General features: G+C 35.0%; 1 protein-coding gene across 18 annotated transcripts in view; it reads right to left on the bottom strand.

Annotated features, from left to right (window-relative positions):
- ZNF438 (zinc finger protein 438) overlaps positions 1-22,119 on the bottom strand; it is a 179,775-nt gene that overhangs the window by 134,568 nt on the left and 23,088 nt on the right. For 10 of the 18 annotated variants that reach the window (XM_034643520.1, XM_034643515.1, XM_034643510.1 and 7 more), the window contains exon 2: positions 2,684-2,739. The gene's annotated coding sequence lies outside the window, so the exon portion shown is untranslated. Of the gene's footprint in view, positions 1-2,683; positions 2,740-21,784; positions 21,866-22,119 lie in introns of all 18 variants that reach the window. The other 8 variants (XM_034643508.1, XM_034643505.1, XM_034643507.1 and 5 more) reach the window with 1 other exon arrangement.

Here is a 22,119-nt window from a genome sequence, read left to right on the forward strand (position 1 = left end):
ACGTTTTCTTTTCTCCAACTTATTTTATTGTAAGACTGCAGTATATAATAAATATAATGTACAAAATATGTGTTAATCAACTGTTTACATTATTAGCAAGTTCTCCTGTCAACAATAGGCCATTTGTAGTTAAGTTTTAGGGGATTCAAAAGTTATATGTGATTTGACTATGGGGGTGGGGCAGGACCCGTAAAGTCCACATTGTTCAAATGTTAACTGTATTTTATATGTACAAAGTTCACAGCCACCCATCATAAACTTCAAAAATCACCTTTCAAAGTCACGTGCCTACTCTATTTCTGACTCCTGCCCTATTGACTGAGTCTGGATAGCTGCATTTCACGTGTCAGCTGCTCAATTACCACATCTCTGGCCTCTGGCATGTGTCCTGGCTTCTGGATCCAAATTTTCACCCCAACTAACAACTTCTAGTTGCCCAACACTGACCAGAAGGCATGCTGAGATCATGTTCCCCAGAGCTGCCAAAAGTTCTTGGCTTATGATCAATGAAGCACACAATGAGTGAGTGTTCAGCAGTTAATCAGGTGACAGAGAACAACTGACATGTTAGGGAACCATAGAATGAGCCAGATCAAGGCTAGAACAGGGAACAAGAGATTGTACCCCAGGCTAGTCACCCCAGGGCAATCTGCTCTAGGTCATCCAGCGTGATCAGGCACCCTTTTCCCCAGAAGAATTAAAGTACTCTGCAGTTTACCATGTATCCATGGATTAAGGATTTCCTGGAAGCTGGTAACATTATGAACCAAACAGTAGGTACTGCACACCATGGGTACCTGTTCTTTCTGCACCAAAGCCTCAGGGCTAGCCTGGAGACATTTGTTCCTTTCCCCGCCACATCTACAAAGGGAATTCCTAACTATTTTTGTATTTGCGAAGATTAAATCAGATCACTGTAAGTGCCTGGTACATAGAAAGTGCTCAATACATATTAGCTATTCTCATTTATATTTTAGATGACCACAAAAGGACACTCAGCTGAATGATAAAGTAAGTCTCTAAAAACAATACTTTCAGGGCTCTTCTAGCACAAAAGATTAATAAAAGAGGATTTTTGTTTGTTTTTTATGTATGAACTATTACATGATCAAAGGAATTTAAACTTGTCCTGAAAAAGCTGTCTTCCATTTTTCTGAACTTCTTTACCAAGATTTCGCAAAATTATGTTACACAAATAAGAAGTAAAGATATCAATTCTATTAACATGAGATTGATAATACCAATTCTGAATAAATACCATCAAGCAAAACAGAAATCTCTTAGCCTAATAATTATTCTGCAATAGTCACTCAGGCCTGTTGTTGTTTTAAATGCCTATATCCTTTAAGTATAATATAGTTCTATTCCCTTTTATGAAATTTAAGTTTAACTAAAATTATTAAAGTTGGCAACAAAGCAGGAAACCATTTATAAGACCAGCATGGCTATTTTACTTTTATTAATGAAAAGTTATGTAATAGTTTCAGCAAACTACAGAGTTCCATTCTTGTAGCCTTTTAATATTTATAGAAATTTAAAAGAATTATACTGCTAAGAGTTCATTTTTGAAACTGAGAATTTCTATTATCTGACAGCAATCAATTATTTTAGCTCAATTACAGAAATGGCTATTTAAGAGTTATGTTCATCTTTATTCATACTCCTTAACAAAAGGTTAACTATGTCTCGTACTTGACCTAGAAGCTCACATAGGTGTAACTGAACAAGACGACACTGAGAGGGTCTCAACTCCAAACTGGAGGCCCATTACTGGCCTTTTGGCCTCCAACAATATATTAAAGTAAAGAGAAGAAAAAGAAAAAAGCAGGGCACGGGGAAACTGCTTTCATTAATACAAAGTGCTATACTAAACTACCAAAGGGCATAGAAGCGCCTTAAAAGAATCAAAGAGCAAGTCTGTAATCAGGTGTAAGGAGATGGTCACAAACACCATGCCAATATCCAAAATCCACACCCTCCTATGAACTGAAAATGAAACCTATAGTCACATATTTCCTTGCACCTCTATTCATGGAATCTAGATTTTTTAAAAGGTAACAATTCTGATTTTTTGAACTATTACAGAGAAAAGCCGTAATTTAATTTTCAAATAAATCAACCTTGATTTTCTTCTGTATTAAGTGAATTTTTATTTGGGAATAATTTTAGATTTACAGAAAGGTTGCAAGGATACTATGGAGTTCCTATATACCCCTCACTCAATTTTAACAACTTACATAATCATGGTTTTGGCAAAACTAAGGAATTAATGTTGATATACTGCTATTAATTAAGCCTCACACTTTATTTGGATTTCTCCTGCTTTTCCACTAATGCCTTTCTTCAGTCGCAAGATCTAATCCAGGTACCACATTGCATTTACTGATTTTTTTTTATTTTTTATTTTTTTAGTGCTTTAAGTTCTGGTACGTGCCAAACTTATGTGTCTTATTAAATGTCTTCATTATAAATATGACAGAAAATAACCCTCAGCTCCCTGGAAAATATGACCTATTGGATCCTAGAGAAATGTTACATTAAGATGCATGTAAATATGATATTTCTACTAATGTTTTAAGAGAAAAAGAGGTAAGTCACTTTGTCAGGAACTTTATCAGGAACCTATGAGATCAAATTATTTAATGTTTCAGAAATATCTCTGCAAAAAATGCTTGTCACTTACCTGTCTCCCAAGGTTCCGGTAAACACTCATAAGACATACAGTAAATCCTTTTAATTCTGTAATAGAATGTAAAGTATTATTATAATCATATTCAAATAATCCATTTTTATCAAACATGTAGAAACTGCCTCCCTTTCATTCCCAAATTTCATTTTTAATTACTGTATATTTTTATTAAGATAACAAAGGAACTAATTTAAGGGAGCATAATGTGGGAAACTTATTACATGTCTTTACTTTAAAACTGAAGGCATGCAAAATTTAATAAAAGTTTTAAGATGAATAGAAAATGTTCTAGAGAAAAAGAAATGCCGAATGAATGCAACTGACTAGGAAGAATGCTTCACATTCTTTTCCACGAACATAATGTAGAAATTACTAAATCATCACAAACAAGTGACTCATACTGAGGGCATAGCTTTGATGAGATAATAGTAATCCAGAGTATGGAGTTAGGAGGTCTTTGAGAAAATATACATCTGGTAAAGTGTCCATGTGTGTCAGTTTGCTTGAGACAGTCCCAGCTTATGCCTGTTGTCACAGTGTCCCACTAAATTTATTATTTCTCTTTGATTTTTCTTACTCTAGTGCTTTTTGTTGTTGATAATGGTAGCAGTATAATAAGCCTGGATTTTTACTTTTCGGTTCTGCCATTATCTTGTTGAGCTGTACGAGATTCATGTGCACTAAGTTGCCAATTTAACATGTGGTTAAATCTGAAAGACCTTGAGCAGTGACCCATCTCTGGATGGGCTGTAACTGATGCCTCACTCTCAAAGACAATACCCAAGCCACTCACAGAAAAAAAAGTACACTCAGACAGGAATAGCTAGAGACAACTAACTCCTTCAGTGTTGGGTGGAGGTGGAAGAAATATTTCATGCTGCTGCCCCTGCTTCTGACTAGCTCAAAGACCAATTTAAGAAAAGCAGATGGAGAGGTTTTACGTATTACTCTATATAGCATGACTTTTCATTCAGATCAAATGACTGTTCTTTAAATTTATCTTTCTCAATTCTAATTACAATTTATCTTGTTTACACAATCAAAGCTAATGGACAGCTGTTACTCCGTTGGTTCTGTTAACAGAAGAAATTCACACTTAAATGATGCCAGCTTTCTATTGGTGTAAAGTGACACATCAAACAGAAAACTCAGTTAATTCCCCCTTTCTTTTCTTAACTGATTTAGAGAGTAATTCAATAAAACAATATGCATACAAATATACTGTTGGGCTAATAACATACACAAATTTTCTATATTTGCAATAACAAAACAGATGAAGCAGGTGAGAGGAAAGCTGTATTAGAGTAAGGAAATAACACCAAATGGAAACTCAAATCCACAGAAATATAAGAAGAGAATTAAAAATAGAAAGGCTAATACAATTAACTCTATAAATACATATTTACCCTCCTTTCTTCTCTCAGCTTCTTTAAAAGGCATAAGATTAGGGGGCACTGGGATGGCTCAATCAGTTAAGTGTCTGACTTCGGCTCAGGTCATGATCTCAGGATCCTGGGATTGAGCCCAGTGGGGCAGGCTCCATTCTCAGCATGAAGTCTGCTTGTCCCCTTCCCTCTCCCTCTGCCCCTCCCCTCACTTGTTTGCTCTCTCTCTCGCTCTCAAATGAATAGACAGATAAAAAATAAAAGACATGAAAATATATAAAGTAAAAATTATAACAATATATTGTTGGGTTTCTACAACATATAGACATAATACATATAATAATGGCAGCAAAAAGTGGGGAGAGAGAAAATAGGGCTATACAAGAGAAAAGTTTATTCTGCTGAATATACGTAAAAATGAGAAATAGATTCTTCTAAGTTAAAATGTATATTGTAAAACCTAGAGCAAACACTAAGAAAATAACTCAAGATACATAATTTCAAAATGATTAAGGAACAAAAAATATCACACTGGAAGATATTCACGTAATTCAAAAGAATTCACTTAAGTTTAAAAGAATTAAAGAGAACAAAAAAAGGCATGAGACCTACAGAAAACAAAAAGCAAAAGAGCAGATGCAAAACCAACCATATCAATAATATTAAATGTGAACACATTAAACAACCCAATCAAAAAGCAGATGATATCAGATATTTTTTAAAGTCCAATGATAGCTGACCCTCGAAAAACATGGTTTGAGCTGTACAAGTCCATTTAATGTGGATTTTTTCAATAAATACAGTACAGTACTGTAAATGTATTTTCTCTCCCTATTAATTTTTTTTAAATATTTTATTTATTTATTTATTTGAGAGAGAGAGAGCGAGCATGAGCAGGGGGAGGGGTAGAGGGAGAGGAAGAAGCAGACTCCCCACTGGGTAGGGAGCATGACACAGGGCTTGATCCCAGGACTGGGAGATCATGACCTGAGCAGAAGGCAGATGCTTAATCAACTGAGCCACCCAGGCACTCCCCTTATGATTTTCTTAATCATATTTTTCTTTTCTCTAACTTACTTTATTGGAACATAACATATCCACATAAAATACGTAACATTAAAAATATCTGTCAATTGACTATTATGTTATTAGTAAGGTTTCTGGTCAACAGTACATTATTGGTAGTTGAGTTCCGGGGGAATCAAAAGTTATATGTGGATCTCGACTGTGCTGGGGGTCAGCACCACAACCCCTGTGTTGTTCAAGGGCAAGAGTGTTCCTACAGGAGACACATTTTAGGTTCAACGATACAAATAGGTTGAAAGTAAAAGTTAGGAAAAAGACACACTATGCAAAGAGGGACCATAAGAGAAAGAGAAAAAAACAAACTTTAAGACAACAGTAACAGAATCAAAGGAATAAACAATTCAAAAACAATAATGGAAGACATCATATGCTCTCTGAATAACAGATGGAACAAACAAGAAGAAAATCCACAACGAAATAGAGGATTTGAACAAAACTTAGGCCAATGAGACCTAATAGGCATCTATAGAAATTTCACCGAACAACAACACAATACACATTCTTCTCAAGTGCACATGAAACATTCTCTAAGGTAGACCAAATTCAAGGCCATGGACAAGCCTCAATAATTTAAAGTGATTAAAATCATGCAAGGAATGTTCTGTGACCATGATAGAATGCAATTAAAGAAGGAAATTTTGGAAGTTTGCAAATATGTGGAAATAAAACATTACACTGCTAAATACCCAATAAGTCAAAGAAGAACTCATAAAGGGTATAAGAAAATTCCCTGACATGAATGAAAATCAAAACAACATACCAAAACTTATAGGGTTACAGCTAAAAAGCAGTGCTTACAGTAAAATTTATAGCTGTAAATGCCTATACTAAAAAAGAAGAAAGATATCAAATGAAAAAGTTCCACCTTAAGAACTGAGAAAAAGAAGAGCAAACAGAAAAGCAAACAGAAAGAAGGGAATAATAAAGATTAAAGTGCAAACAAATGAAATACAGAAGAGAAAAATGAGAAAAAAAATCAATGAAAACAGAAGCTGGTTCTTTGAAAAGAGCAACAAAATTGACAGATCTTTAGCTGGAGTAACCCAGGAAAAAAAAAAAAAAAGGAAGGAACACACAAATTACCAGAATCAGGAATGAACAAATGAACATTACTATTGACCTTCTAGAAACAAAAGTTATTATAAACAAATACTATGAACAACTGTACATCAGCCAATTTGAGTACATGGATGAAAACAAATTCTTACTACAACTGACTAAAGAAAAAATATAAACTCTGAATAGGCCTATAACAAGTAAAGAGATTGAGTTAGTAATTAAAACACTTCCAACAAATATAGGTGCAGACCCAGAGGGCTTCACTGGTTATATATACATACACATATATACACATATATAATACGCATGCATACACACACACACATATATATGTATATAAATGGAGAGAGAGAACATTTCTACAGGTCAGTATTACTCTAATACCAAAACTAGACGAAGACATAAGAAAACTACACACCAATATTCTTTATATATATATATAGATGCAAAAATCCTCAACAAAATACTAGAAAAGCAAATCCAGCAATATGTAAAAAGTACTAAAACCATGACCAAGTGAGTTTTACACTAGGAATGATAGGTTGGTTCAATACACAAACAAACAAAAAAACCCAATAAATATTATATTAACTAAATTAACATACCACATTAACAAATTTTTTAAAACTATATGATCATATCAATAAACACAGAAAAAGCATTTGCCAAACCAACACCCTCTTATAAAAAGCATTNAAAACCCAATAAATATTATATTAACTAAATTAACATACCACATTAACAAATTTTTAAAAACTATATGATCATATCAATAAACACAGAAAAAGCATTTGCCAAACCAACACCCTCTTATAAAAAGCATTCAACAAACTAAGAATTTCCTCAACCAGACAAAAGACATCTACAAAAAACTCACAGCTAACATCATACTCAATAATGAAAGACTGAATGTGTCCCTCCTAAAACTAGAAACAAGAGAATTGCATCCTATTTCTTACTACTTCTACCTAACATTTCACTGCAAGTTCAGCCAATGCAATTAGGCAAGGAAAAAAAAAAAAGCATCCAGATTGGAAAGGAGTAAGTATAACCATCTCTATTCATAGATGACATAATTTTGTATACAGAAAATCCTAAGGAATCTACTTAAAAAAAAAAAAAGCTTTTAGAATAACCAACCATGTTCAGCAAGGTTGCAGAATACAAGAATAATATATAAAATTCTTTTTTTTTCTATACAACAGCAATGACTAACCCAAAAATGAAATAATGAAATTAAGAAAACAATTCCATTTACAATCACATCAAGAAGATCAAAATACTTGTAATGTATTTAACAAAAATAGTATAAAACTTGTATTAGAAACTACAAAATACTATTAGAAGAAATTAAAGACAAATAAATGAAAAGACATTCCATCTCCAAGCACTGTTAAGACTTAATACTGTTAGGATGTTAATACTTCCCATATTATTCTACATATTCAGCACAATTCTTATTATAATCCAAGCTACCTTTTCTGCAAAAACTGAAAAACTTACCCTAAAATTCACATGGATATGCAAAAGACCCAAAATAGCCAAACAATCTCAAAAAATGGAAAAGATAGTTGGAAGACTCACATATCCCAATTTCAAAACTTACTATATAGTTACAGTAATTGATATAGTATGGTACTGGAATTCAGATAAACATGTAAAACAATGGAAAGAAATTGAGAGTCCAGAAATAAATTATTACATTTATGGTCAATTTTGATAGGGCATTATCCAAAACAATTTAATGGGAAAAATATAATCTTTTTTAGCAAATGGTGCAGGGACAACTGGATATCCACAATCAAAAATACGAAGCTGGACTTCTTCCTTACACCATATACAAAAATTAACTAAAAATGAATCACACTGGGTGCCTGGGTGGCTCAGTCGGTTACGTGTTTGCCTTCAGCTCAGGTTATGTATGATTCCAGGGTCCTGGGATCGAGACCCAGGTTGGGGCCCCTGCTCAGCAGGGAGCCTGCTTCTCCCTCCCCCTCTGCCCCTGCTCATATACTCTCTCTCGCTCAGCCTCTCAAATAGATAATCTTTAAAAAATAAAATAAAATATAAAATAAATGGATCATAGAGATCAAAGTAAATGCTAAAACTGTAAAACTCTTAGAAGAAAACAGAGCAGAAAATTTGTGACCTTGGATTAGACAATCGTTTGTTAAAATCATACCAGAAGTACAAGTGACAAAAAGAAAAAAACAGATAAACTGGGATATCTCTAAATTAAAATCTTTTGTGCTGTAAATGATATACTATCAAGAAAATGGGGGGAAACCAGAATGGAAGTAAATACCTGTAAATCATATATCTAAAAAGAAACTGTTATCAGTAATAATGAACCCTTCTAACTCATTAATAAAACATAAAGTTATTTAATTAAAAATTAAATAATAAGCAAAAGGCTTGAATAGACATTTCTCCACAGAAGATTTACAAATGTCTAATAAACACATGAGAAGATGCTCAACATCATTAACCACTGGAGAAATGCAAGTGAAAAACACAATACATTTTTAATCAATTTAATATTCAGTGAGACAACACTCCATAGCCAGTAAGATGGCTATAATCAAAAAGAGAAAGATCAAGTACTGATGAAGATGTGGAGAAATTAGAATCCTCTACATTGTTGGTGGGAATGAAAAATGGTGCAGCCAATTACAAAAACATTTTGGCAGTTCCTCAAAAAGGTTAAAACATAAGGTACCATTTGACCCAGCAATTCCCGCTACTAAGTAACTACTCAAAGGAAAAGAAACATATATCCACACAAAAACTTGAACATAAATGTCACAGCAGCATTAATCGTAATAGCCAATAAGTGGAAACAACCCAAATGTCCATCATCTGATGAATGGGTAAACAAAATGTGCCATATTCATATAATGGAATAGTATTCAGCAACAAAAAGGATTAAAATATTAATATATGCTACATCATGAATGAATCTCAAAGGCACTATACTAAGTGAAGGAAGTCAGACACAAAAGACCACATACTATACGCTTCAATTTACATGAAAAGCCAGAATAAGCAAACATATAGACAGAAAGTAGATTAATGGTTGTCAAGGCTGGGGTGATTGGAAAAATAGGGATGGGGAGTGACTGCTAACAGGTACAGATTTCTTTTTGGGATGATGAAAGTGTTCTAAATCTAGATTGTAGTGATGGTTGTATAATTCTGTTGACTATACTAAAGCTACCAAATTGTATATGTTAAATAGGTTAATTTAATGGCATGGAAATTGTATTGCAATAAAAATGTTTTTATTTTGGTTAAAACCAAACTACAGTGTCAAAGGAAGCTAATTAACTCCATAAATATTAAAAATAAAAATATAATTACTATGAAAACTGGGATAATGATCATTTAAGAGAGAAAAGAGGGTTGTGACTGACACAGTACACATGGGAGAGTTTCAAGGATGATTGACAAAGTTCTATTTCCTGACCTGGGCGTTATCAGCACTGCAATAATTCAGTAAACCATGTATTTGATTTAAGTGGTCTTCCGTATCTATGTTTTATTTTATATTAAAGACACATTTTTAAGGGACATGTCTGGATTTTTTAAAAGAGTAATTTGAGATTATATCCTAATCATCTGACTAAATTATTGTTAAGACAATGATGAAAATATCCTATATTGGTATACAATTATTGAGCACTTGGAACATGGCTAGCATGACTGAGGAACTGAATTAAATTTTTTTTTAATTACTGAAGTATAGTTGACCTATATGTTGTTTCAGGTATACAACAGTATTTGACAATTCTATACATTATACAATGTTCCCCCCCATGATTAAGCGTAATTACCATCTGTCACCATACGTTATTATATTATTGACTATATTCCCTATGCTGTACTTTTCATCTTCATGACCTATTTATTTTATAACTGGAATTTTGTACCTCTTAATCCCTTTAACCTATTTACTCTTCTCCTCAACTCCCCCTCCCCCAGCAACCACCTGTTCTGTTCTCTGTATTTATGATTCTGTTTCTGGGTTTTTTGTTTGTCTGTTTTGTTATTTGGATCCCACATGTAAGTAAAATGATATGGCATTTGTCTTTGTCAGACTTACTTCACTTAGCATAATAACCTCTAGCTGCATCCATATTGCTGTGGGTGGCAAGATCTCATTCTTTTTTATGATGAGCAATATTCCATCATATATACACTACCTCTTCTTCATTCATATACTGATAGACACTTAGGTTTTCCATATCTTGGCTATTATAAATAATGCTGCAAAATAAACATAGGGTGCATATATCTTTTCAAATTAGTGTTTTTGTTTTCTTTGGGTAAATGACTAGGAGTGGAATTACTGTATAGATGGTGTTTCTACTTTTAATTTTTTGAGGAACCTCCATAATGTTTCCACAGTGGTGGTACCAATCTACATTCCCATCAATAGTGCATAAGAGTTCCCTTTTCTCCACACCCTCAACAATATTTGTTATTTCTTGTCTTTTTGATACTAACCATTCTGACAGGTGTAAGGCAATACTTCATTGTGGTTTGATTTGCATTTTGCTAATGATTACTGATGCTGAGCATCTTTTCATGTGTCTGCCGGCCAGTTGTATGTCTTCTTTGGAAAAATGTCTATTCAGGTCCTATGCCTATTTTTAATCAGATTATTTGGGGGATTTTTGTGTTGAGTTGTGTAAATTCTTTGCATATTTTGGATATTAACCTATTACCAGAAATATCATTTGCAAATATCTTCTCCCATCCAGTAGGCTGCCCTTTCATTTTCTTGATGGTTTCCTTTGCTGTGCAAAAGCTTTTTTGGTTTAGTCCCAATTCATTTATTTTTGCTTTTCTTTCCCTTGCCTGAGGCAATACATCTATAAATATGTTAAGCCCAAAAACTCCAAGAGATTACTGCCTATGCTTTCTTTCAGGACTTTCATGGTTTCAGGTCTCACATTTAGGTCTTTAATCCATTTTGAATTTATCTTTGTGTAGGGTGTAAGAGGGGTCCAGTTTCATTCTTTTGCATGTAGCTATCCAGTTTTCCCAATACCATTTATTGAAGAGATTGGTTTTCTCCCCCATTGTCTATTCTTGCCTCCTTCATCATAGATTAATTGACCATATAAGCTTGGGTTTCTTTCTATCCTATTCCATTATCTATGTGTCTTGTGTGCGTGTGTGTGTGCATGCACGTGCGCCCAGGTACCAATACCATATTGTTTTGATTACTATAGCTTTGTAGTGTATCTTGCTATCTGGGATTTTGATATTTCTACCTTTGTTCTTCTTTCTCAAGATTTTTTTTTGGCTATTTGAGGTCTTTAGTAGCTCTATACAAATTTTAGGATTTTTTTTTGAAATTACATAGTTTATTGATGTGTTCACTGTCTGTCTTGCCTCATCCATTATACTGTAATTTCCCTGAGGACAGGGAGTAAGTCTGTTTTAATCACCATTATATACCTTCCTATTAGTGTATTACTTAGTACTTAAAGAATCTCAAAAAAATCACTAAAAAGTCAGCAGTACACAACGAAGAAAAAAAATTGTAATTATATGAGGTGGAAATTTTACAATTATTTGTTCTAGTTCTGTGAAAAATATCGTTGGTATTTTGATAGGAACTCCGTTGAATCTGCAGATTGTTTTGGGTACTATGGACATCTTAACAATATTAATTCTTCCAATCCAAGAGTATGGTATACCCTTCCATTTGTTTGAGTCATCTTTTAATTTCTTTTATCAGTGTCTTCAGTTGTCAGAATATAGGTCTTTAGCCTCTTTGGTTAAATTTATTCCTAGATATCTTATTATTTTTGCTGCAATTTTAAATGGGATTGTTTTCTTAATATCTTTTTGCGCTTGTTATTAGTATATAGAAATGCAACAGATTTCTGTATATTAATTTGTATTGTGCAACTTTACTGAATTATTTTATCAGTTCTAATAGTTTTGGGGGGTTTTCTATATATAGTATCATGTCATCTGAAACTGGTGAGTTTTACTTCTTCCTTACCAATTTGGATGCCCTTTCTTTTTCTTGTCTGATTGCTGCAGCTAGGACTTCCAGTATATGTTGAATGAAAGTGGTGAATGCAGACATCCTTGTCTTATTCCTGATCTTACAGGAAAAGCTCAGTTTTTGCAAAAGAGATAATGTTAGCTGTGGGTTTGTCATATATAATCTTCATTATGTTGAGGTATGTTCCCTCTAAACTTCTCTTTGTGGAGAATTTTTATCATGAACAGATGTTGAATGTTGTCAAATGCTCTACTGAGATGATCATGTGGTTTTACCCTTCCTCTTCTTAATGCGATGAATCACGTGGAATGATTTGCAGATACTGAACCCTCTCTGCACCCCTGGAATAAATCCCACTTCATCGTCGTGAATGATCCTTTTAATATATCACTAAACTTGGTTTGCTAATATTTGTTGAGAATTTTTGCATCTATGGTCATCAGGGATTACTGGCCTGTAGTTTTCTTTTTTTGTAGTGTCTTGGTCTGGTTTTGGTATTATGGTAATGCTGCACTCATTAAATTAATTTGGAAGTTTTCCTTCTTCTTCTATTTCTTGAAATAGTTGAGGAACAATCAGTATTAACTTTTCTTTAAATGTTTGGTAGAACTCATCTGTGAATCCACCTGGTCCTAAACTTTTGTTTATTGGTAAATTTTTGATTACCAATTCAATTCGTTACTAGTAATCAATCTGTTCAAATTTTCTATTTCTTTCTGGTTCAGTTTTAGAAGATTATATTTCTAGGAATTCACCCAATTCTTCTATGTTATCCAACTTGTTGGCATATAATTTTTCATAGTAGTCTCTTACAATCCTTTCTATTTCATGATGTCATGACTTTTATAGGGTGTCAATTATTTCTCCTCTTTCCTTTCTAATTTTATTTGAGTCCTCTTTTTTTTCTTGATGAGTCTGGCTAAAGGTTTATCAATTTTATTTATCTTTTTAAAGAACCAGCTCTTGGTTTCATGGGTCTTTCTTTCTTTCTTTTTAGCCTCTATTTCATTTATTTCTGTTCTAATCTTTATTATTTCCTTCCTTCTACAAATTTTGGGCTTTGGCTTTTTTCAGTCCCCTCAAGTGTAAGGTTAGATTACTTATTTGAGATTTTCCTTGTTTCTTGATCTAGGACAGCTTTTAGTGGGTCCCAAAGGTTTTATACTGTTTTGTTTCCATTTTTACTTGTCTACATATATTTTTTTAATTCATCTTGATTTCTTCATTGACCCACTAATTGTTTAGTAACATGCTGTTTAGCATCCATGTGTTTGTGGTTTTTTCCCAGTTTTCTTCTTGTAATTGATTTCGAGTATTATACTTCTGTTGTTGGGGGGAAAAATGCTTGATGTGATTCCAATCTTCTTAAATTTGAGACTTATTTTGTGGCCTAACACGTGCTCTATCCTGGAGAATGTTCCATATGTACTTGAATATGTATCCTGGTGTTTGGGGATGGAATGTTGTGTGTGTGTATCTGTTAAGTTCATCTGATCTAATAGGTCATTCAAAGCCACTGTTTCCAGCCTGTATCTGTACTGTCCAATACAATTATTAAGCACCTGAAATGTGGCTAACATGATATGGGAACTGAATTAGTAACAGACAATGCAGGCCTAGAGCATACAACCACTATGAAATTTTTGGCAGACATATATTTTCAGAAACAGTGGATAAGTTAACCTTTAAAATATTAAAAATAAAATTTATATATCACAGAGATGGCAGTTTTATAATAAATAAATAACTTTTTTAAGTTTGCATAAATTTCTCAAAAAGCAATGAAATAAATAGGGAGTATATATATACACACATATATACATATAATATACACTATATACATATATATGTATATAATATATGTATGTGTGTGTGTATATATGTAAATATATATATATCAGAAAATTTTGGAATCAGTTGTGCTCATCCTACTGGACAGAGTTTTTAATGGGCCGAAGAACTCTTAACAATGGTCCTATTTCCAGATTTCATCCAAACTCTGAAGGAAATGAAAAAAGGCAACCTAATGTAAACATCACTCAAGTGTTTTCTGTAATCTATCAACAATCCCTATCCCTGCTCAGTCACAAACTCTAAGAACCATGAATTCTACCAGAATCTTGAACAAATCCAACTAAAGTCTAAGGTGTTTCTGTCACTTCACTTGTTCCCCAGTCCTAAGATCTTCAGATTTGATTTTTATGACCAGTTTTTATCATTAAAAATGGTCCTTAACTTTCAGTCACTTGACAAAGATTTCTTATTATGTTAGGTGCTATATTAGGAAACAGATGAAAAGTATAATCTTTGTCCTTAAAGAAATTATAGCCTAGAGGGAGCAAACACCCAATAAACCTGCAGAAATGAACAGTGATTAAGTGCTAAATGAGTACCATTTATATACCTATATGGTTGCACAGAAAATAATACCTAATTCCCAGGAATAGAAAGGGAATTCCCAAGGGAATTCCCTAATTCCCAGGGAAGTGAGGCAATAGCAGAGGCATCCCTAAGCTAAGTCTTGGAAGTAAGCAGGACCTATCGAAGCAGTCAAGGGGGAAACAGAACTGTTTCAGGCAAGGAGAAAACAAGCAAAGTTTCAAAAACCCAAAAGAACTCAGAATTGAGGCAAGTTCAGTACTGAAATACAGTAAAGGAGAAAAGGGGAAAAAAGAACGCTAGACAGGTGGGTAGAGACTCAATCATGAAGCCCTTTGTTTGCACGGGACGGAGACTGGATTTTATGTGGAAGGTGCAGGAGCCCAAAGAATTCTGAGCGCTGGAATAATGTGATCAGATTTGCATTAAAAAAAAATCACTCTGCAACAGTATGAAGTATAAATAAGAGAAAATATGAGATAGAATATAGGATGAGCATGTTAGAGATCATTCTAGTAGCATAAGTGAAAAGAAATAAGTGCTCAAACTGAAGCAGAGACAATAGAGATGGTAACAAAATGATGCACGTGAGGGGTATTTAGAGTATGAAACATGAATTGACTGTATATGCGGATAAGGAAGAATAAAAAACCAGGGTGAGTTCCAGATTCTTACTTGAGAAAAAGGACACTAGTATTCATCAATAAAACAGAATACAGGAAGAACAAGAAGTGCAGGTTTGAGAGGTAATTTTGAGTTTTGAAAATCAGGAAGAAGGTAGTAGTTAGTAAAATCAATAATACCAAAAAAATAAGCTCCAATCTACAAACCCCAGCTCAGACTTACTGAATCAGAAACTCTAGGGATGGAGCCCAGCAATCTGTATTTTTAATCATCGTCCAGATGATTCTGGTGTATGCTAAACCTGCAGAACCACTGGTCTTGCCAAACATTACTGGCAATAGTGGCTAAGAACCAGGCAATCAGGTGGACACTGATGATGACAGAAGGGAAAGGTTAGTAGTAGGAGGAGCAGAATCCAGATTACAGAAGATTTAAGGAATACACTAGAAGAAGAGAGAGCACATGTAGACTCTTCTTTCAATATAGCCTGAAGAGAACAAGAAGAGGTGATTAAAAAAAAAATTATTAACAGAAAAAAGTCCCCCAAAAGTAAGAAAATGATTCAGAGGAACTGGCCTTGGGAGGTATGGCAGGCACCAGTGGTTGCCTTCCCAGTCCACTGTCTTCCTGGAAAACAGAATCCTAATTTAGTTCTTCTCTGGGAGGATTGGAGGGCCACAAATTTTGACTAGTCTAAGCCCATCACAGGACTTCTATATTCCTTGCCATGGACTGGTTTAGAAATGGGTTATATGATGTACATTCAGGTAGTGAAGTCTGCTAAGAGGCTTTGGGGAAAGCTTTTTTCACTCTACAAAAAGACATCAAAGAAATGCTGTGGCCTGAATTTTTGTGCTCCCCACCCCACAAAACACAGGTTGAAGCCCTAATCCCCAGTGGGATGGTATTTGGAGGTGGGGCCTTTGGGAGGTAATTAAGGTTACATTAGGTCATGAGGGTGGAGCCCCCAACATGGTATTAGTGTTCTTACAAAATGAGAAAGAGACTAGAAAGCTCTCTGCCATGTGAGGAAACAGCAAAAAGGTGGTTGTCCTCAAGCCAGAAAGAGGCCCTCACCAAGAATCTTCAGGCAACTTAATCTTGGACTTCCCAGACTCCAGAACTGTGCAAAATAAATGTTTATTGTTTAAGCCACTCAGTCTATAGTATTTTATTATAGCAGCTGAACTGCTGCTATACCAGAGACACCTTCCTTTCTTACAGTCTTGGGTGCCTGGATATGAGGATATAAATCTTAGAGCTAAAGCTGCCTGCCATATTCAGACCAAGAGGGGACAAGCCCGAGGACAAAAGCTAACTCATCCAGGATGTTAGAATGGAAAGATAGATCCTAAGAGCCTAATGACAGCAGTTAGGTGCTACATGAACCAACTATAAAACCATCTTTCTTCCAAATTTCTAGTTTTATGAGATCATAAAATTTACTTATTAATTTCAGTTTCAGTTGGGTCTTCCATTACTTGCCAGCTGAAAGCATTCTGATACAGAAAGACATTTTTGCTGAGATGGGTGTAAGTGAAATTAACTTTGCCTATTCGCGACATGGGAATTTGAGGGAGTTTCAGACTAAAGTTTCATTTATTAAACAAAATGAAGCTCATATAGATCTATTTTATAAAGGGACTGCCTTAACAGCTCTTTCCTACTTTAAAATATCTAGTATTTCTAATGATAACAATAGTCATGAAGAAGATGATGGTGATAAGCTCATGATTATTAAAGTATTTTTAAAAGTTCGGCATTTTATCCTTGTATTGTTTACCTTCTGCATTCCATTTGAATTCAACAGTGAAATCATACCAATATCTTCTACTTTCTGTTTGTAACAATTTTCATGTCAATTTCATTTTTTAAACTTTCTTGGTATATAACACTATACCACAATATAGTTTACAGAGGGAACCCTTAACTTGAAAGAACAAACACTCTGAAAATCAAACAATGTATAAAAAGATTTCTATTTTTATTTCCATACATTTTCTGAATCTGTTCAAGAAAAGAACACATTTCAACTACATCTGTGGAATACCTTTGATTCATATCAAGGGGTGGAAAATCAACACCGTAGCCACATCGATAGACACTACAGAAAGTACAATTTGAGCACAAATAACAAAAAGCACAAGAATTGTATGCCTATCCAAGCAGTCCCCAAATGGTGAAAAACAAAATTGGAAGTTAAATTTTAAGACGGTTTTTGAAGCCCAAAACATTCTTCCTATAGAAACAATGTTACGTGGGTCATTCCCTTACTGGGCCAGTCCATAAAACTCTAATAAAACCAAACACACAAGACTATTGTTTGAACTACAGACATAATAATACTTTTTCCTTTGGAAAATACATCACTTTCTCCCTTCACCCTCTACCAAGTCCCAGGAGAGGGGGCCTAGCCATGGACTCTGTTCACCTCTCCAACCTCATTGTTACTCCACACTGCACGCTCTCTGGGTTGGCCACACTGCCCTCTTTCAGCCTGCAGGGTCTTTTTCCCTTGTAGTCGCTGCTGTCATGCTCTCTCCGACCTCTTCTAGGTGACCTCCCTCAGCCTTTTGTCTCAGCTTAAAGGATGCTTCCTCAAGAAGACAGTTCCTCCTCCCCACACTGAGTCACAGGCCCCTGCTGCACTTCTCACCAGCATTTCTCCCACTGTACTGTAATCACTTTATTTAGCCTCTGTTGCAATCACCGTATTGGGGGGATACATCTTATTTGCTACTATTTTAAACCTAGCATAGATGAGTAGCTGACATTTTGAGCATGTTTAATACATATTTGTTTGTATGAATGAATTTACATAACAAGGTACTTCAATTTGTTTGTAACCTGACCCATGGAATATTTAACCTGATCTATGGTCACTACCAGGAGATAAAGCAGTTTTCCAAAGATTTCTCCACATCTGAATTTATACCTATACATTGCTCATAGAGAGGAGGCTACCTATCCAGTTTCTTCCCCATCTCTAGTTTATAAAGTAACTTAAATTGAGCATTAAAATTCTAGCAAATGGAAGTATACATTCTAATGTTATCTGTAACTCTTTCTTGTACATAATGTCATTCATTCTGTTTGTTTTGGTTTTTAAATTTTTTTATTTTACTCAATTTAATTATCATATACTGTATTATTAGTTTCAGAGGCAGAATTTAGTGATTCATCTGTTGCATACAACACCCAGTGCTCATTACTTCATGTGCTCTTCTTAATGTTCGTCACCCAGTTACCCCATCCCCCACCCACCTCCCCTCCAGCAACCCTCAGTTTATTTCCTATATTTAAGAGTCTCTTATGATTTGCCTCCCTCTCTGTTTTCAGCTTATTTTAGTCTTTTTCTGACTGACTTATTTATGTCCATCAACAGATGAATGAATAAAGAAAATGTGGTGTGTGTGTATATACACACACACACACACAATGGAATACTACTCAGCCATCGAAAAGAATGAAATCTTGCCATTTGCAACAACATGGATGGAACTAGAGGGTACTATGCTAAGGTAATATCATTCATTCTTATGGCTTTTACTACAATTGATGAAATGCTAATTCCCAAATTTGTATCTACAGACTTGATTTGTCTCGCGTTAAAAATCCAAATTTCCAGGCATCTATAATTTTATACCTGAATGTCCCATAAGGACTTCACTCCAAAATTTCTTTTCTCCTGCGTTCCCCATTTCAGATAATGACATTACCATCTGGATACTACAACCTGACACTCAAGTTCTCTTACCCTCGTTACTTAAAAACTGGCCCATGGACCCTTGTTACTTAAAGACTGGTCCAGGGACCAACAGTGCTTGTTGTTCATCACCTGGAATCTTTTTAGAAACACAAGACTGTGCCCTACCCCAGACCTGCTGAATTAGAATTTATCTTTTAACAAAATCCCCAGGCAAGTCACATACATATTAAAATCTGAGAAACCCTAATCTTTAATTCCTTTTTCTCCCTACCCCCTCACATCAAGTCCACTGAGTCTACACAGGAAAACGTCTCACACATATTCCTTACCATCCGTTTCTGTTACTGCCCTGATTTAAGCTGTCACATCTTGTCTGGAACATTGCAATGACCTCTTAGTTGATCTCTTTTCTCTAATCCACTGGTTCTCATCCAGAAGTTCATAAGAGACACTCTGTTGTACAGCTATGAATTTGAGAAAGGCCATATGGTTGGCTGACCAGAACTGTGCATAATAAAAAACTTGTCTTACCTATGTTGCAATCAAAATCTAGGGATGCTTACATATGAGAAAGCATGCAAAAATAAAACTGGAAAGACAGAACCACTCCTCTTGTGTCTCCTCGTAACAATCATCCTCCATACTGACCTCAGTTTTCTTTTCAAAATACAAATATGATCATGTCATACCCTCTCTAAAGTCTTTCAGTGGCTTCTGCACACACTGTGTACTTCTACACCTCCCCCTTTCTGTTCATGCTTTCCTTTTTTTCCCCTTTGGCAAAAATCTTGCTCATCTTCTAAAGTCCTGCTCAAGAATCAACTCACTGGAAAAAAAAAAAAAGTCGCATTATCTTGCCAATTTTCTTGGTAAATAACTGCTTCCCCCTCCCCCCTGCACCCCAGCCATATGTTCATCACGTGATCATGGCTGCCTATCTTCCCTGCCAGACAAGGACTTCCCTGAAGGCACTCTGTATCTCAGTCACTGACAGATGGTAGATACTCAAAAAATGTAAAAGAAGTCAATTACCATTTCTATCTGACATCATCAAAAGCTGGAGAACTTTTCACCGATAACGTGAATGCCTTTATAAACTACAAAATACTAAGTACCATATATTCATAAGATAGAATCATTTAGAAAATAAAATGAAAAAGGAAAATAGCTCCCAAGCTAGATATATCCAAGCATAGTAAAAATTTAAATATGCTTGGAGAATTAATTCAGAGTCACATAAATGCAGCTACCCTTGTGAGCCCACCATCTGGGTAGGTCTACTCTCCTTCCTGATAGTTAAACCAGATAATTGGACAAGAAGAAGAGTTTAGCCTTTGATAAGGAGAAGGGGAGGTAAGTCTGTCAGCTGACTTTAAAAATTATATATTTCATCATAAAGATTAAAAAGTAATCTTTATGTAATAAAGAAAATTATTATCCATAATTTAAAATCATTAACATTTCATTTTTTGCATATTACTTTTCAAATGTGGTTAAATCACACTAAACATACCATTTTGTATTCAGTTATAAAATTGTCATAAATTACACTCATAATTACACCTTCAGTGACCACATTATTTTATCATCTTGACATACCTGTAGTTCATTAAAATATTCATCAAATTTCATTAATTTAGTTCAACATTTATTGAACAACTGCTGTGTGCCAGGCCCTGAGACAGCTGACCACCCCTAACCTCAAGAACCCCTACTCGAGGGGCAGGGGTTGAGGCATATACCCAGCACCGCAGTCTAGGGCTGAATGCAAATCAAGGATGGCTCACCAGCAGGGTGAGTGGGGTGGGATGTCTCTCCCATCAGACTGCTGCTCTCAAAGGATGAGAAGACAACAGGAGGTCAGGAGGAAGAGGGGGGTAAATGCAATATGGACAAGGCAGAAGAACCTAAAATCACACACGTTCAGAGAAAGGCAGTGCAGAGAGCATAGCACAAGAAACAACTAAACGTGAACGGCACCCACTTCATTAAAACCTCACCAGAATTGGGAGTGATTTTAATTTACAGTACTTTTAAGAGAATAGAAAGGGTGACTCAAGGTAGATTTAAAATGCATTTCTTTGGTTACCTGTGATAACATTTCCTACATTTTTATTACCAATTGTATTACTCATCTGTTAAAATTCTCTGTTTATGTACTAAGTCTTGATATTTTTTTCCTCATTAAGTTTAAGAGAACCCTTCAGGTATTAGATATTAACCCTTAGTCACACTTGATGCGAGCATTTCCCCCAGTCTGTTATATGATTTTTCCATTGTGAATAAGTTTAAATGTTATATATTCACACTGTTGACTGATTCTTTGGTGTTTTTCATTGTCCTAATACTGAGTTACCATATCGTAATGAGTTATCACAAATCTGATATATATTACATTCTAATTTCTTTTTTTAAGATTTATTTGAAAAAGAGAGCACGCACGCACGCACAAGCATGGGAGAGGCGGGGCAGAGGAAGACAGGGAGAGAAAGAAGCAGACTTCCCACTGAGTGCAGAGCCTGATGTAGGGCTAGACCTCAGGACCCTGAGACCATGACCTGAGCCGAAATCAAGAGTCAGATGCTTAACCAACTGAGCCACCCGGGCACCCTACATTCTATTTTCTACTGAGTTTTCTAAAGTGTGATTTTAAAAATATTTAGCTCTTGATACCAGCTAGACCTGATAAAGACATGATGTACACAAACATTCACATATAGTCATTAATCTCCTTCTTTCTATCCTATTTCCATTTCCTTTGCCAAAATACAGCTAGGGAATTCCTTTGTATACAAACTCTTCATTCCTTTTAATTCAAATTCCCTTACCTAACAATGCTGGGAAGAGAACAGCTGGAGCAGGCGTCCTATGCACTATGTTTAGAGATGGCCCTGAAACATCCACACCCTCTATGAAAGAAATAAGAATTAATATTTTAAGGCACATATAAGGACACTTATACTTAAAATACTTAACAGATGCATCAGCAATAAACACCAGTGCTAAGTTTGAAGTACTGCTGGCAACATTTCACTCCTATACTTTCTAAGTCCCCAAAACTAGAAACAATTTGCATTTTCTTTGAGGGCTTGGCATGCCATAGCCTTCTGACTTGAGGTCATGGCAGGCAATTTTAAATTAGAAAGGGGGCTTGGTCAAGCGG

Source organism: Ailuropoda melanoleuca, chromosome 15, assembly GCF_002007445.2.
Source record: "Ailuropoda melanoleuca isolate Jingjing chromosome 15, ASM200744v2, whole genome shotgun sequence".
Classification (NCBI taxonomy): domain Eukaryota; kingdom Metazoa; phylum Chordata; class Mammalia; order Carnivora; family Ursidae; genus Ailuropoda; species Ailuropoda melanoleuca.